This window comes from Carcharodon carcharias, chromosome 18 (genome assembly GCF_017639515.1).
Source record: "Carcharodon carcharias isolate sCarCar2 chromosome 18, sCarCar2.pri, whole genome shotgun sequence".
Taxonomy (NCBI): domain Eukaryota; kingdom Metazoa; phylum Chordata; class Chondrichthyes; order Lamniformes; family Lamnidae; genus Carcharodon; species Carcharodon carcharias.
The window spans coordinates 20,386,651-20,399,840 of record NC_054484.1 but is presented as its reverse complement, the minus strand read 5'-3'; the positions used below and the strand labels follow the sequence as shown (position 1 = coordinate 20,399,840).

The 13,190-nt window shown below is 42.6% G+C and overlaps 1 protein-coding gene across 4 annotated transcripts in view; it reads right to left on the bottom strand.

Moving 5' to 3' along the window:
• The window catches only part of prdm15 (PR domain containing 15), a 74,065-nt gene extending 66,686 nt beyond the window's left edge, over positions 1-7,379 (bottom strand). For 3 of the 4 annotated variants that reach the window (XM_041211803.1, XM_041211805.1, XM_041211807.1), the window contains exon 1: positions 7,233-7,379. The gene's annotated coding sequence lies outside the window, so the exon portion shown is untranslated. The remainder of the gene's footprint in view (positions 1-7,232) is intronic. The other variant, XM_041211806.1, reaches the window with a different exon arrangement.
• Positions 7,380-13,190: the final 5,811 nt, after the last annotated feature.

Sequence of the window (13,190 nt, the reverse complement as noted above, 5' to 3'; positions counted from 1 at the left end):
TCCCCAATATCACAGATGCCAGTCTTCAGCCAATTCGATTCGCTCTACGTGATATCAAGAAATGGCTGAAGGCACTGGACACTGCAAAGGCTATGGGCCCTGACAATATTCCGGCAACAGTACTGAAGACTAGTGCTCCAGAACTTGCCATGCCTCTAGCTAAGCTCTTCCAGTACAACTACAACACTGGCATTTACCTGGTCATGTGAAAAATTGACCAGGTACGTCCTGTACACAAAAAGCTGGACAAATCCAACCTGACCAATTACCGCTCCATCAGTGTGCTCTCGATCATCAGTAAAGTAATGGAATTGGTAATCAACAGTGCTATCAAGCAGCACTTGCTAGCAATAACCTGCTCACTGATGCCCAGTTTGGGTTCCGCCAGGGCCACTCAGCTCCTGACCTCAATATAGCCTTGGTTCACACATGGACAAAAGAGCTGAACTCCCGAGGTGAGGTGAGAGTGAATGCCCTTGACATCAAGGCAGCATTTGACCGAGTGTGGCATCAAGGAGCCCTAGCAAAACTGGAGTCAATGAGAATCAGGGGGAAAACTCTCCGCTGATTGGAGTCATACCTAGCACAAAGGAACATGGTTGTGGTTGTTGGAGGTCAGTCATCTCAGCTCCAGGACATCACTGCAGGAGTTCCTCAGGGTAGTGCCCTCAGCCCAACCATCTTCAACAGCTTCATCAATGACTTTCTTTCCATCATAAGGTCAGAAGTGGGTATGTTTGCTGATGATTGCACAATGTTCAGCACCATTCGTGACTCCTCAGATACTGAAGCAGTCCATGTCCAAATGCAGCAAGACCTGGACAATATCCAGGCTTGGACTGACAAGTGGCAAGTAACATTTGCGCCACAAAAGTATCAGGCAATGATAATCTCCAACAAGAGAGAATCCAACCATCGTCCCTTGATGTTCAATGGCATTACTATCACTGAATCCCCCACTTTCAACATCCTGGGGGTACCATTGAACAGAAACTGAACTGGACTAGCCATATAAATACCGTGGCTACAAGAGCAGGTCAGAGTCTAGGAATCATGCGAAGATTAACTCACCTCCTGACTCCTCAAAGCCTGTCTACCATCTACAAGGCACAAGTCAGGAGTATGATGGAATACTCTCCAATTGCCTGGATGAGTGCAGCTCCCACAACACTCAAGAAGTTGCACACCGTCCAGGACAAAGCAGCCCGCTTGATTAGCACCACATCCACAAACAATCACTCCCTCCACCACTGATGCACAGTAGTAGCAGTGTGTACCATCTACAAGATGCACTGCAGGAATTCTCCACGGCTCCTGAGAAAGCACCTTCCAAACCCTCGACCACTACTATCTAGAAGGACAAGGACAGCAGATAGATAGGAACACCACCACCTGGAAGTTCCCCTCCAAGTCACTCACCATCCTGACTTGGAAATATATCGCCATTCCTTCACTGTCGCTAGGTCAAAATCCCGGAACTCACTTCCTAACAGCACCGTGGGTACACCACATGGACTGCAGAAGTTCGAGAAGGCAGCTCACCACCACCTTCTCAAGGGCAACTAGGGATAGGCAATAAATGCTGGCCCAGCCAGCAAAGCCAACATCGCTTGAATGAATAAAAAAAAAAATGTGCAATGCAGGCAGAGGCTTAATCTCAGTTTGGATTTTGAGTGGGAAAAGTAGCTGGAAGATTTATCTAGCTCACAGCTAGCAGACAAAATCTACAGTGGTCCTCAGAGAGCCTTGTGGCAAAGAAAGTAATCAAAAGAATTAGCTGGGAGGCATTGAGATGGAAACCAGAACAAGGGACAGAGGCATCCACAGTCAAAAGGTATTCCAGAAAGAGTCTTACCTTGGAGAATAGCTAGAACTGAGGAGAACTAAAGTAGCTTCCAGAGGACTGTGACATACTTTTGGGTGGTCCTAAGTGGAGTAAATAACTCTAAGATGTCATAAAGTATAAGAGATTTAGCGGGGGAAGTAAGAAGTAAAACCAAGTACATAACACACATAGTCATAAACCATTCTGTTAGTAGTACTTGTTTTGTTTAAGCCTTTTATATACAATAAACTTTGTTTTTGTTCAAAAACATGAAATCTTGCGCAGTTCTATTTGGTTAAAACACAATGTTTGGACTTCTCTTTTAAACAGTCCCTAACAGGATCATAACACTTAGGGAATCCATAGAAATAAATAATTTAAAATCTCATGAATACCTACAGAAAATGATCTAAAAGGCTAATGGAATGCTAGTCTTTATATCTTGAAGATTAGAATGCGAGAGGATAGAAGTCACCCCTCAGTTATGCAAAGACCTTGTTAAACCACACCCGGAGGACTGCAAGCAGTGCTGGAAGGATATATTGGCCTTGGAGGAAGCGCACCATAGATTTTCCAGAATGATACCTGGACTCAAGGGGTTAACTACGAGGAACGATTACACAAACTAGGGGTGTATTCCCAGGAATTCAAAAGATTAAGGGTGACTTGATTGAAATTTTCACGATACTAAGAGGAACAAATAGAGAGAAGCTATTCCTGCTGATTGGGGAGACTAGGACAAGGGGCCAGAGTCTAAAAATTTAGAGCCAGAACCTTCGGAGATTAGGAAAGGCTTCTGCAAAAGGCTGTAGAAATTTGGAACTCTCTTTCAGAAGAGACAATTGATGTTAGATCAATTATTACTTTAAAATTTGAAACAAACAGATTGTTGTTAACCAAAGGTATCAAAGGATTTGGGGCAAGGACAGGCATACGGTGTTAGGACACTATATGGTCTCATTGAATAACGTAGCAGGGTCAAGGGCCTAAATGGCTTGTTCCTGTTCCCATATGGTATCTTCTCCTGTTATCTTGGTCACTATTCTCCCTCAACCAACACTTCAAAACAGATAAGTAAAAGCAAAATACTGAGGCTGCTGGGAATCTGAAATAAAAACAGAAAGCACAATAGCAAAATTCTGCGGATGCTGGAAATCTTTAAACAGCTCACCTCGGCACCCAGCAGCCCCTGTGGCTGCCTCCCAACGTTTTCCCCGGTCGCCTGGCCCGATTGCAGCCCACAACCCTACCCCGCCACAATGAAAATCCCGTCCCCGTGGGCACTCCCTCCCAAGGCAGGCAGGCCGAGCCAAGAATTTTCCCGGCTCCCGCTACCCGCCTGGATGGGGAAAATCCAGCCCAACCTTTCAAGTCGAGCAACCTTTCATCAGAACTGTTTTCCCAGCTGAGTTTTGCAAGCGTTTTTTTTTGGTTTTTATTTTGAAAACAGGAAGCGCCGGAAAAACTCAGCCAGTGGAGAGAGAAATAGAGTTAACTTTTCAAATCCAATATGAACCCCCCACACTCAAAAACAGATGATCTGGTCATTTACTTCATTGCTGTCTGTTGGAGCTTGCTGCGAGCTAATTGATTACCATGTCCTACATTTAAGCAGTGACTCTACTTCAAAGCTTCTTGGTCGGTTGTACAGTGCTTTGGGACATTCTGAGGTGGTGAAAGGCACTATTAAAAATGTCGGTGAGGGGAGGTGGTGGTGCAGTGATAATATCACTGGACTAGCAATACAGAGGCCCAGGTTTATTGCTCTGGGTCCAAAAGTTCAAATCCTGTGACAGCTGGAGTTTGAATTCAATTAATAAGTCTGGGATTGAAAAGCTAGTCTCAGTAATGATGGCCGTGAAACTATCAATTGTTGATAAAAACGCAACTGGTTTCACTAATGCCCTTTAGGGAAGGAAATCTGCCATCCTTACCTGGCCTAGATGGTACTCCAGATCCACAATAACGTGGCTAACTCTTAACCGCCCTCTGAAATGGCCTAGCAAGCCATTAGGGATGGGCAACAAATGCTGGCCTTGCCAGTGATGCCCACATCCCATGAAAGAATAAAGAAAAGTTATTTCTTTATTTAAAACCGAAGTTCAACAACCTCCCAAACGATCCAAAAGAACCATATTTAAAAGTTCTTGTTGCATACATTCCCATCATAACTGAGTTCAAAGCCTGGTGTGAGACTACCTCCTCCAGGTGGTCCCACATCATACCTCCACCAGGATTCAAACTGGCCAGCCTCACCTCCGACCTATTACATAAGAACTAGGAGCAAGAGTAAACAATTCAGCCCCTCAAGCCTGCCCCGCCATTCATTATGATCATGGCTGATCTCATTTCGGCCTCAACTCCAATTTCCCGCCCTCTCCCCATAACCTTTCAATCCGTTACTAATTAAAAACTTGTCTATCTCCTCCTTAAATTTATTCAGCGTCCCGGCATCCACTGCACCCTGAGGTCGTGAATTCCACAGATTCACGACCCTTTGAGAAAAGTAATTCCTCCTCATCTCTGATTTAAATCTACCACCCCTTAGCCTAAAACTATGGCCTCTCGTTCTAGAATGCCCCGCAAGGGGCAAACATCCGCTCCACGTCTACTTTGTCTCTCCCCTTTAGCATCTTATATACCTCAATTAGATCTCCTCTCATTCTTCTAAACTCTAGTGAGTATAGGCCTAAACTGCTCTATCTCTCCTCATAAGACAAGCCCCGCATCTCTGGAATCAATCTAGTGAACCTCCTCAGAACTGCCTCCAGTGTAACTACATTCTTTCTCAAGTAAGGGGACCAAAACTGTGCACAGTGCTCCAGGTGCAGTCTCACCAATGCCTTGTACAGTTGCAACAACACTTATCTATTTTTATATTTTATTCCTTTAGCAATAAATGCCAAAATTCCATTTACCTTCCTTATTACCTGCTGTACCTGCATAATATCTTTCAGCGATTCATGCATGAGGACACCCAGATCTTTTGTTCTGCACTGAAGCATTCTGAAGTTTCTCTCCATTTAAATAATAAGTCGCCTTTTTATTCTTCCGACCAAAATGGATAACCTCACACGTATCCACGTTAAACTCCATCTGCCAAATTTTGGCCCATTCACCTAACCTGTCCACATCCATTTGTAAATTTCTTATTTCTTCATTTCAACTTACTTCCCCACCTATTTTGGTGTCATTTGCAAATTTAGCTATAGTACCTTCTATCTCTGAATCCAAGTCATTAATATAGATTGTAAATAGTTGGGGCCCAAGGACCAAACCCTGTGGCACCCACTAGTTACAGCTTGCCAATCAGAAAAAGACCCATTTATCCCGAATCTCTGCTTTCTGTTGGTTAGCTAATCCTCTATCCAAGGTAATATATTACCCCAAACTCCGTGGTCTTATCTTGTGTATTAATCTTTTGTAGGGCACCTTATCAAGGACCTTCTGGAAGTCCAGATATATTACATCCACAGGATGCCCGTTATCCACTTTGCTTGTCACATCTTCAAAGAACTCTAGCAAATTAGTCAAACACGATTTATTCTTCATAAAACCATGCTGACTCTGATGGATTGCATTTTGACTTTCCAAATGCCCCATTACTACTTCCTTGATAATGAATTCCAACAATTTCCCAATGACAGACATTAAACTAACTATAATTCCACATGCAGTTCATATTGTTGCAAAGGTCAAGTCAATTTCACAACACATTGGTTTACGTTTCAAAATAAAGTCTGTCAAAGTAGGTTGCACTCCTAAAATATGCATGAATGAGTTGCACCACACAAGTGACATAAGGGAAAAGCAAAATACTGCAGATGCTGGAAATCTGAAATAAAAAACAGAAAGTGCTGGAAAAGCTCAGCAGATCTGGCAGCACCTGTGGAGAGAGAAACAGAGTTAACGTTTTGAGTCCGTTCGACTCTTTTTCGGAGTTTTAAGTAACAGAAGATTCCTGATTCCAATACTGCAGCAAGCAAAGATAAACAACACTTGTGCATAAAACAGTGAGATAAAAACAAAAAACTGCAGATGCTGGAAATCCAAAACAAAAACAGAAATACCTGGAAAAACTCAGCAGGTCTGGCAGCATCGGCGGAGAAGAGCAAAGTTGACGTTTCAAGTCCTCATGACCCTTCAACAGAACTAAGTAAAAATAGGAATAGGAAAGGGGTGAAATAATTTCAGCCCTTTCCTATTTTTACTTAGTTCTGCTGAAGGGTCATGAGGACTTGAAACGTCAACTTTGCTCTTCTCCGCCGATGCTGCCAGACCTGCTGAGTTTTTCCAGGTATTTCTGTTTTTGCTTTACAAAACAGTGAGATATTGATGTCTATGAACAGCCCTGAATCTAACTATACCAACATCACTGAATTTACACAACCATAATCCCAATGGCTAAAAAAATAAATAAAAATAGGTTTTAGGGAATTATAAAAAATACCACATATGATTTAAAGAACGACTCCTAGCAAGACTAAGGCCTTGATAAAAGGCTTGATGAAATTTACCAGAGGTAAATTTACCAGTCTAATTGAGTCTCAATCCTGTCAACACATCTCACTATTGAAAAATAATCGCAGCACCACAAATTTCAATGACATTACAGCAATGTCTCACTTTTTGAAAATGACAGCCAACGATGTCACCTCCAACACTGTCCAGCCCTTTCCTAATCTTGACCACAGCTCCTTCCCTACAGCAGCTCATGTTCACACCTCCCACCTCCCACATCACATAGAGCATTTCGCACACAGAACTCCCCCTTAAGAGAATATATAAACTAGTGTGATCAATTTAGCAAGGTTGCAAACATTGACACGCCAAAAAAAAGTTATCTTTAATTATAATTAATGATGGGTTTTTTTTGATGCACGATTTTTTTTTGGGGGGGGGAGAGGGGAATCCCAATTAGGTGCAAAAAATAATTGTTGATGGGAAGCAGTGTCTTTGATATAAAATGTGGAGCTGAGATATTGCCCATTATTATAATGATTGCTGCTGTTTCTCCCCGAGAGAAGGAAGGGCAGCAGCGGTCTGCAGAAGGGAACGGGAGTTGCTGGGTGATGTGGAGTCGGTTTATTTTGTATATATTTTCTCTCTCTCCCTCTCTGGTTGGGTTTTGTAAGGCTCCCCTGCCGATCCATGCGGCCGCTGCCGATTTTCAGCCGGGTTTTAAGAGCGATCCATGTGCAACATTGTAACAAAGAACAGGCGGAATGGCGGCCGGAATGGAAACATTGTATCGATCCCGCTGCAACCTTCCAAGATGTAACCAGCGCAAAATTGCAACCTCTTCCCATCGAGTTTACCCCCTTCCGCGATCCCTTCCTCTCAGACCCCTCTCTTCCCCCCCCCGCGGCCTTCGCCTCTGCTCACACTGAAGGGTTGCAGCACATACCTCCCTCCGGGGCCCGGGCCGCGCCGCGCCGGGTTTTGCCCCCCGCTTTTTCTCTCTCGCTCGCTCTCTCTCTCTCTCTCTCTCTCTCGATTATTTTGCAGGTTCGAGTCTCGCGAATCCTCACTCCGGGTTCCCGGCCGCTCCCAATTGCGCAGGAGCGGACGCCTGACCGCCTACTCGCCCACCCTGCTGCCTGCTGGGGTTTGTAGTCGTCCCCCCCCCCCACCTCCGCCACCTCCTGCATGGCCAGAGCAGCCCTGTGGAGGAACGGACTACAACTCCACTCATCCCCCTCGGCTCCCTCTTCCTTGCTGCTGTTAGAATAACCATGGAATGGTTACCAACGCAGAGGGAGGCCATTTGGCCTGTGCTGTGCATGTCAACTCCTTACAAGAGGAGCTCACCTGCAGCCCTTTTTCCCTCCAGCCTTGCAATTTTTTTCCCCCTCTTTACATAATTATCCAATTCCCTTTTGAAAGCCACGATTGAATCTGCCACCACTGCACTCTCAGGCAGTACATTCTGAATCCTAGTCACTCGCTGCGTAAAACAGTCCTCACTGTTTCTCTAATCGGTGTCATCTGGTTCTCAATCCTTCTACCAGTTTCTCTCTATCTATGCTGTCTAGTCCCTTCATGATTTTGAATACGCACGAACTAGGAGCAGGACTAGGCCACAGATCGGTCCTCGAGCCTGCTCTGCCATTCAATGAGATCATGGCTGATCTGATTTTAAGCTCAACTTTCCTGCCTACCCCCGATAACCTTTCACCCCCTTGCACATCAAGAATCTATCTTTCGCTGCCTTACAGATATTCAACGACTCTGCCTCAACTACCTTTTGAGGAAGAGAATTCCAAAGTCTCAATCCTCTGAGGGAAAAAAATTCCTCATCACTGTCCTAAATGGGCAAACCCTAATTTTGAAACAGTGTCCCCAATTTCTAGATTCTCCCACATCCACCCTCTTGAGACCCTTCAAGATCTTATATGTTTTAATCAAGTCACCTCTTACTGTTTAACATTCCAGTGGATACAAGCCTATCCTGTCCAGCCTTTCCTCATAAGACTGTTCCATACTCATAAGTATGTTCCAAGTATTAATCTGGTAAACCTTCTCTGAACTGTTTCTAATGCATTTACATTCTTCCTTAAATAAGGAGACTGTACACCACTCCAGATGTGGTCTCACCAGTGCCTTGAATAACTGAAGCATAGCCTCCTGAATCATGATAAAAGCAAATTACTGCAGATGCTGGAAATCTGAAATAAAAACAGAAAATGCTGGAAAAACTCAGCAGGTCTGACAGCATCTGTGGAGAGAGGAACAGAGTTAACGTTTTGAGTTTGTATGACTCTTGTTCATAGCTCCAGAATTTTCTGTTTTTATTTTACTCCCTACTCTTGCATTCAATTCCCCTTGGCAATGAACGAAAACATTCTATTAGCTTTGCTAATTACTTGCTGCACCTGCATACTAACTTTTTGCGATTCATTCACTAGGGCACCCAGATCCTTCTGCATTTCAGAGCCCTGCAATCTCTCACCATTTAGGTAATATGATCTTTTTTTAATTCGTCATGCCAATGGACATCACATTTTCCCACAATTCCATGTGGCAGGTCTTTGCCCACTCATCTAACCTATCTATATCCTTTCGTAGCCTCCTTATGTCATTCTCTTCACAACTTACTTTCCTACCTATCTCTGTGCCATCAGCAAATTTAGCAGCCATACCATTGGTCCCTTCATACAAATCATTTATATAAATTATAAAGAGGTGAGACCCCAGCACTAATCAAAGTGGCACACCACTCATCACATCCCGCCAACCGGAAAATGATCCATTTATGCCTACTCTCTGTTTTCTATTAGCCAGCCAATCTTCTATCCATGTCAATACGTTACCCCCTACACCATGAGCTTTTATTTTCCGCAATAACCTTTGATGAGGCACCTTATCAAATGCCTTATGAAATTCTAAGGACAGTACACCCACCGGTTCCCCTTTATCCAGAACAAATGTTACTTCTTCAAAAAAACTCCAATAAATTGGTTAAACATGATTGCCCTTCCAATAAGCCATGTTGATTCTGCCTGATGTTCTACACACAACGGGTGACAGAAGTTTGGAACTTGCCTTTGCAAATGGCAATTTCTGCCAGATAAGTTATTAATTTTAGTTCCGAGATTGATAGATTTGCGATACCCAAAAGATATGAAGGGATGTGGGGCAAAGGAGGGTACATGGAGTTAGGTCACAGATTGATCATGATCTCATTGAATGGCAACATAGTTTGAGAGGCTAAATGAAAGAAGGAAAGACTTGCATTTACATAGTGCCTTTCACAACCACCAGATGTCTCAAAGTGCTTTACAGCCAATTAAGTACTTTTGAAGTGTAGTTAGTGTTGTAATATTAGAAATGACCTACTCTTATTTGTCTGTTCTTATTGTATCCTATGAAAAAAGTGCTATCTTTGCCGAAGATAGCATATATACTCATGTAAAAGTTGACCCCCATGACTTTTGACCTAAAAAAAGAATTTTTCATATACCCCCTGAAAAAGTAATTTTAATGTAAAAGTCATTTTTCATATGCCTCATGTAAAAAGTTGACGCTAGATTTTCAGGGATCATAAGGCACTGTGATTGGTAATCACTTATTGGTAATTACCATGGTTTATTAATTTGAAGGTACCCGCAAGAGCCTTTAGTTAGATTTTCTCTCCACCAATTCTAGTGGTAATCTCCCAGCCAATCGACAAGACTAACGTGCCTATCACAAGGCCTTCAAGAAAGAATAACAGGTGGCAGCCCAATTTAAAATGAAAGTTGTAGCATTTGCCGAGAGGACTAATAATCGTGCAGCAACAAGAGAGTTCTATGAAAATAACTAGAGACTGGAGAAATGTATCCAATAAACTAGAAAGGACGCTGAAGAATAAATAGGCCAGCAGAGGAGAACAATGGCAGGATGGGTTAACAAGCATCGGCAAAATGGTCATATTATCACCTGCGGAGCCATGCAAATCTATGCCTCGGAGAAACAAAGCAAGATGATATTCCAGAATTCACTGCCACTGTTACGTGGCAAGATTCATGAAAAGGCAGAAAATAGAAATTTCACAGCCACCCGAATTCAATAATAAAATCATCAAATTCCACCATTTTGTCTTCTAACGTCGAAAGAAGAATGTGTATCAATTGACCTGCACTGGAAATATGAATGATACACTGATGAACTTCCACATGCCAGCAAACAAGACCGATACCAAGACTGGTGATAAAACCGTCCTTGCAAAGAAGACTGGCCACGAGAAGACACGGTTCATGTTGGTTCCATCTTGTATGGCAGATGGCGCAAAGTTAAAGCCGATAATGATATTCAAGCTCAAAGCTCTCCCCAGTGAGAAATTTCAGAAGACTATTGACGTCCATGTTCACGATGAAGTCTGGATGGATAAAGGTGATTGCAAGAAATGGATCAAAGAAGGGTGGATCTGAGACCAAGAGAACTAGGCAAAGAGAAAAGTTTGCTCGTCTGGGACATGTTTGAACCCTGCCTTGTCGGTGATGCAGCCTGTGATATGAAATCAGCTAACACCAATGTGACAGCTATTCCTCGTGGTTTCATTAGTGCTGTCCAATCCTTGGAGGCGTGTTCAAATAAACCCCTCAAGAACAGTATCCAAAAGGTGTTGGAAGGTAGAAAAATATAAGGGTGGAAATATGTAAGCAGCAACTAGCAACATTGTGTCATAGGGTCATGGATGCGTCAAATGAACTTGATCCCAATATTTCCAAAAAAATCACTTCTAAAATTTGGAACATTGAATGCACTTGATTGTATTGAGGACAATTACTTGTGGAATGATGATGCCAAAGGTACTGGTACCGCTAATGATGATGATGATGATGATGAAGATGACTTTTTTAAAATTCATTCATGGGATGTGGGTGTTGCTGGCTAGGGCAGCATTTAAATCAATGGTCTGGAGTCATATGTAGGCCAGACCTGGTAAAGACAGCAGATTTCCTTCCCTAAAGAGCATTAGCAAACCAGATCGGTTTTTACGACAATTGTTTCATGGTCATCATTAACCTTTAATTCCAGATATTTTTATTGAATTCAAATTCCACCATCTGCCATCTGGGGAACTTGGGTCCTCAGAGTTACCAGTCTAGTGAAAATACTACTATGCCACTATTTCCCCTTGAAGGGCCATCTGATAATATTATACAACTAGAATATTGGGATGAAATTTTCAGTGATTCAGGTGGTGACCAGAGTGATGTCAAAGGATGTCAACATGAAGTGTTGCAGTTAATTCGTGATGGTATATTGTGTTGGATGAAATGTATATGGTTTGTAATGTTTTAAAATAAGTATATTAGAAAATGAATATGAATTCTTTAGCATTGTTGGTTTTCACTTCATTGTGATTTGAGTCCAAATCAAGCACGCATGTCAATCTCTCAAAAATGTTACCCGTGTAAAAATTCTGACTTTTGACCTAAAACATTGGTCTCAAAAATTCAACTTTTACACAGGTATACATAGTATGTTTCTAAGTACTAATAAATAAGTATAGAAGAATGAGAGGCTACCTTGTGGAAACATATAAGATTCTTAGGGGCTTGCCAGGGTAGATGCTGAGAGGTTGTTTCCCCATATGTGAGAGTCTAGGACCAGAGGGCATAATCTCAGAGTAAGGGGTCATCCATTTAAAACAGGGGTGAGGAGGAATTTCTTCTCTCTGAGGGTAATCAATCTGTTGAATTCTTTCCTGCAGAGGGCTGTAGAGGCTGGGTTGTTAAGTATATTCAAGGCTGAGATAGACAGGTTTTTAATCAGTAAGGGAATTAAAGGATATGGGGAAAAGGTAGGAAAGTGGAGTTGAGGATTATCAGATCAGCCATGATATCATTGAATGGCGGAGCAGATTCAATGGGCCGAATGGCTTCCTTATGCTCCTATGTCTTATAGGCTTACGGTTTAAATATGCTGATAAATCAACAGAAATTACTTCCCATGCCTCCTATTTAAAAGTCTACGCTTAAAGGTTTACTACTGTGCCAAAAAAAAATTTCTTCTGATATTTGTCTAAATTTTCATTGCACCAGTCTTCACTTATGATCCATGGAGTTTGAGCTTCTTTTGCTTTGAGCCATAGATTTACTATTTTCTTGTCATTAGCTCTCTTATCATTTGCTAACTTTTAAGGCTAAAGAGCCCGGTTGTCTTTGATTTTCCGTCATAGGTCAGTCCTCTGAGTCTACCAGCTCATTAATGCACTTGTCCATGGCTCAGTTGTTACCCTTGTGTCTTGATGTCCAAAGGTGGATATAGTATACAAAATACAATCTAACCAGAACATGGTACAGGATCACTAACAGCCCCTGACTTATAGAACAAAAAACAAAGAAAAGTACAGCACAGGAACAGACCCTTCGGCCCTCCAAGCCTGCGCCGATCATATTGCCCGTCAACTAAAACATTTTGCACTTCCGGGGTCCATATCCCTCTATTCCCATCCTATTCATGTATTTGTCAAGCTGCCTCTTAAACACCACTATTCTTAAACACCACTATTGTACCTGCTTCCAGCACCTCCTCTGGCAGCAAATTCCAGACATTCACTAACCTCTTCGTAAAAAACTTGCCCCGCACATCTCTTCCATAGTTTTCTCCTCTCACCTTAAATCTATGTCCCCTAGTAATTGACTCTTCCACCCTGGGAAAAAGCTTCTGACTATCTACTCTGTTCATGGCACTCATAATTTAGTAAACTTCTATCAAATCGCCCCTCAATCTCCGTCGCTCTAGTGAGAACAATCTGCATTTCTCCAACCTCTCCTCATAGCTAATAACCTCCAGACCAGGCAGCATTCTGGTAAACCTCCTCTGCACCCTCTCCAATGCCTCCATATCCTTCTGGTAATGTGGCAACCAGAAT